The following is a 5,299-nucleotide window of genomic DNA, read 5'->3' as shown; positions in this document are numbered from 1 at the left end:
CGAATCCCCTTAATGTTAGGTAGCTGGTAGGTAGATAGGTACCCTATTATTATATCGGCGCACAATCAACAAAATATTTTAAAAGAAAAATGGATATATTATGTTTGTTGAAAAGGTCTAAGGCCTATGTATATTTTTTAAAGTATTTTTTATGAAAACCAAAAACATTAAAATACAATTTTTTTGTCAACGAAACTTCGATTTTCTATTACCACCATAGCGGTTATACCGTTATATTTAGGTATACTTTATATAAGTTATATAACGGTTATGAACATAATATTAAAAAAATTCGATGATTTTCTAACCGACATTATTACAACATTTAGTTTAAGAAAAAATAGTGAGTGAATTTAAGACTAGATAATGCTATTTATTATTATTACTAAAATGTTGTATACATTATACTAAGGAATAAGGATTATAACAATAAAATAAACAATATATATCATACAAATAAGAAGTAATAATAGTTTTCGATATTATATTTTTAGGTAGATCGCGTACGACATCACTAGGTACTCGTCTTTCATATTATTCATATTACCTAGTATGTAATATTTGTTCTCAGTGGCATGGATCATAAATGATAATACTTTTGCGTCTGTAATCTACTGATCTCAAATAATATGTGTGCACAATTTGGAGCAAATATGTCAGAAACTGCTGATTTGCATATGCATCATTGCCGTAGTCGCAAATTCAATGAAAAAAAACCGAAGGTGCTTAAGCTCTGCACTTTCTAGGCATTTAAATTAAATTATAACTATGAGACCTTTTATGACTTTTTTGAGCAAAAATGTTTTATGACAATTTAACATTGAATACTTATAGTGTATTAGGTACATTTTATAAAAATGAATACAATAGTCAATTTTAATTTATTAAAAATTGAAAACAACTTTTTATATTTTGTTCAAAAAATATGACAATTAAATATTAATAGGTATACAAAGCGTAGCAGAAAAACCGGACGAAAAAAAAATGACTAAAACGTATGACAAAAATTGTTAAAATTATATGATTAGTAAATAATTTAAGAATTAATATACTCATGTCAGCAAATTCCCAAAAAAAATATTTTGAAAAAATTCATTTAATTCATGTAATCAAAAAAATATTGATATTTCAAAAATTCTAAAAAATAAACTACTTGACTTAGATAAAATGTTTTCACTTTCAAAATCGTTTTTGTAACAAATTGGCTATTTTGAATGTATCAAAAAAAAATTTAATTTAATTTTTAAATTTTTTATTTTCAATGTTTAAAAATAAAAATAATTGTTTGCATAATATATGTGGACTATTGTGTAGCGCAAGTGACTATAAATTATATTTAAAAAAAAAGATTTTAAATATTGATAGGAACAAAAGTTATTCCAAAAGTCAGTTCTATCTGTTACATCCTGTATATAGGATATTATACTATATAATTTATAGTATATAATACCATACAGCATACACCGTCATACAGACTGTCGGAAACATGGAACTCATAAGTGAACACCAACTGACGAGTGATTCGTATATCGTAATTAGGTTTTTGTCTGAATAAGATGTGGACATGGGAATGTTCATATTCGTAAAATATACTCGCGATACTATAGTTGTAGCGCTAATTCGCTGCTGAAAGTGATAACTGATAATAATATAACCGACCCACGATGTAGAGAAGATATTCTGTACATCGTGAACCAACCGTGTAACGACCGGGTTTGGTAGAAACATTGGGAAATAATGATTAATGTTCTAAATAGATTTGAATTCGATAAAATGATAATTGTCGAGTTCGTTGTTTCATTCATTATACTCTGATGCCCTAATGTCTGATGATAAAATGTTTTTGTTTTTTTTTGTTGTTGTTGTTGTAAGGAAAAGTTTTAATACATAAATATATAAACTATTAGAGGGTGCTAATTTTAAATTTGGGGGTGCTAGTACCCCCTAAGCCCCCTCCTATTTGCGCCTATGGTCATTGCAGTGCGATATACCTTACCAGGCTAATAATATCTATATTGGCTGACTATTATCTTTTATAATCTAATAATTATATAATCTACAAATCTATTCATTTTTGTTTCGCTCTAGTTGAAATATTAATATTCCAATAATTGTTTTTTTTTTTCAAAATCGGTTGAGCTCACACAACTTCTGGCCTCTAAAATATAAAATAGGCGTTAGTAAGTTGTTACTCAATTTAAATGTACATAGAATATATTTATTAGCCTAAATGATAAAATATTATATACCTACCCACAATACATAAAATAAAACACTGACTGCCTATTTCAGAAAACACTAATATTTTCGAAATTATTTCTTTTACATAATTATTATGTAGTCACCTACCACTCGACAAATATTGTTCCACTACTTGGCTCATCTATATACTTTAAAATTTAAATACTTATAAGTATAACTAATAAACTATTATTGTCTATTAACACCATTCTGCTTCAGAATATTAAATTATAAAATATGTAATATGTTGTCATCAAGGACTGGAACCGAACCTAAAAGAACCGGTTCTGGAACCGGAATTTTTAAATTAAAAAGGTACTTTAAGGTTCAAAAATAAAATAATTTTATTTATCATATTTAAAGGTATTACGGTTTTGTGTATAACCTATGTATCTATGCTATATTATGAGTTTTCTAATATTTCTCATACCTCAATTAACCTAACCTAACCTCAATTATACCCACATTCTGGATGACAATTTGAAATTATTATACTTTTTGGTACCGAAATTATCTGGAACCGGAACCTAAATTATTTAACCTACCTTTATTTTTTTTCATCAAAGAACCAGAACCGAACCGGAATCGTTATTTTATTTTTGGAGAACCGGTACTGGAACCGATACCGATAAATTCAAAAGGTTCCAGTCCCTGGTTGTCATACAAAGAATTAAATTTATCTAAAAATATTTTTTTTTAGAAAAACGTTATTTTGTAACGACTTTTATAAGTAGGCATGTAAAAAAGATATTTTTAAAAATATTAGTAGTTTTACATAACATCTGCAGCTGGTATATATTATGGTATTCGTATTATTTACATAGAGTTGTCGATTAGACTTTACCTCCCTTAAACATAATATATAGATAGTATATATATAATAAGTACCTATTATTATGAAAACGGATTACGAGTTACTTAAAAAATTAAAAAATAATTTTATTTGAACAAAAATTTTTCGATAAATAGAAATTATTAGGTATACCTATTACATATACGACGAAAAATAATTTACAACGCGAAAGCTACTTATACTCACTTGTATTTTGATTAATTAATATTTCTACGAAACTACAACGTACCCGTGTTTACAGGTGTGTAGCAACAAACTGTTGGACCAGCTGGCGACATATAGGGATCGGGCCGAGGAGGTCTCTAGGAACTTGGCCAACATCAGAGACCAACTGGCCAAGGAGTCTAAGTTGGAGGAGTGCTTGAAGCATTGCGCAAGCAATTTGACGGTGCTCGCCGAAGCCGACCGGACGAGGCGGAATAGCGAAGAGGCGAAGTTGCGGACGATGACCAAGAGACTGACGGCCGAGCTGGGGGACGCGCGGTCCAACGTGGATCGGTTGCGAATGGCCGTGGAAGAGATGTCGGTCGTGGCGTTGGAGCGCAAGCCGGCGCCGGTCACGTGCAGCGGCGAAGAGCTGCTGGAGGACAACAAGCGGTTGCAGGCCCAACTAAACGCTAACTCCGCGAAAAATGCTAAACTAAAATCCAAGATTGTCCAGTTGGAGACGACGCTGCAGACAACGTCTTGCTCGCCGGTCTCCGGTCAGCCTGATTAGTCTACGTATTTTGCTCATTCCACGATGGCTCATCCTTGCACACAAAATTCTGCTGATTCCTACATACTTCACACGTATACGACATACCCCCGCCACTCCGCTCTTCCCTATACCCCCTTGCACTTTCTTGTACACCGACGACTGCTGATTGCATCATCTATCACATAATATGCATGCAACACATTCCCCGCCACCCCGCTCTACCTACCTATTAGCTGCCACCAGCCAACATTGCCGCCGCGCGTGGAAAATAACCGCTTGCCAACCGAGCACTGTACCACTGGGCCACCTATTCGCATATTATACTTAATTGATAAATGTTATCTCATTCAACTGATTTTTACGACAATCGCTCTCATACGTACGCGAGGTATATCTTCTCCAACCACTACTATACCCTACCAAGGGCTGCCGCGAACGCGCGCGAGCCCACCCTCACGTTATTATATCTAACGTCATCAGTCATCACAGTGATGTTAACATAATCTTTTAATGTATATAATTATATATATATTATTTATATGTATTCCTTCGTCTCGACTCTCAACCCATCAAAAGTTTAAGCATTCTCACATATATTTATTCATACCTACTTACATACGGTCATACATACTCATATATATTATAAAATACAACATATCACATACCTTTCTAGAAATATTATTCAGTTTACCTATTATATAATCACATACGAATAAACATCTCGTTAAAGCATACGTTATGCATCGGAATATATCACACACATACAAATATAATATTATTAATTATTATACAGTTTAGGTACATACACACATCATTATCACACTCCTAAGTCATAAACATATTATACAATTTACATATATATATATTTATATATCAATAAAACACATCATCAGAATACGATACATATATTTTTACCTTTAAATTCCATGCACTTACCAACTCTAATATACTTTCAAACACACAATACCTTATATAGTACACATCAGTTTTTCATTCTAAACTTATATATATTTACGACACACACACACATGCATAGGTACTAAACACAGTACGCACACACATGCACATACACAATACATAACATACACACAACGTACCTACATATTTAACATATACAGTTGTAAAAAATTTAAAAAAATACTAAAAACTATTATCGACTCATCACTTAGTTCTATAGTTACCTACATGAATATGTGAAACATAGTATGATATAATGAAAACCCACATTAAATCATATATATATATTCGAAATTACAAACGCCTGAACATATTATATAGTTTACATAAATATATATACATATAAACATTCATATATACTCATCAATAAGTCATCTATATATAATATATATTACTTACATAGCAAGCACACACTTGTATAGTTGTATATTATACCTATAACACGTCGGTCAAGACCACTATATTTTACCATCATTTATAACATAGAAATCATACCTATATTTGTCTCCAATTATTGTTAAATACATAAGGGTATTAATTGTTAAATA

This window comes from Acyrthosiphon pisum, chromosome A1 (genome assembly GCF_005508785.2).
Source record: "Acyrthosiphon pisum isolate AL4f chromosome A1, pea_aphid_22Mar2018_4r6ur, whole genome shotgun sequence".
NCBI classification, from domain to species: domain Eukaryota; kingdom Metazoa; phylum Arthropoda; class Insecta; order Hemiptera; family Aphididae; genus Acyrthosiphon; species Acyrthosiphon pisum.
Note: the sequence above shows the minus strand (reverse complement) of the source record.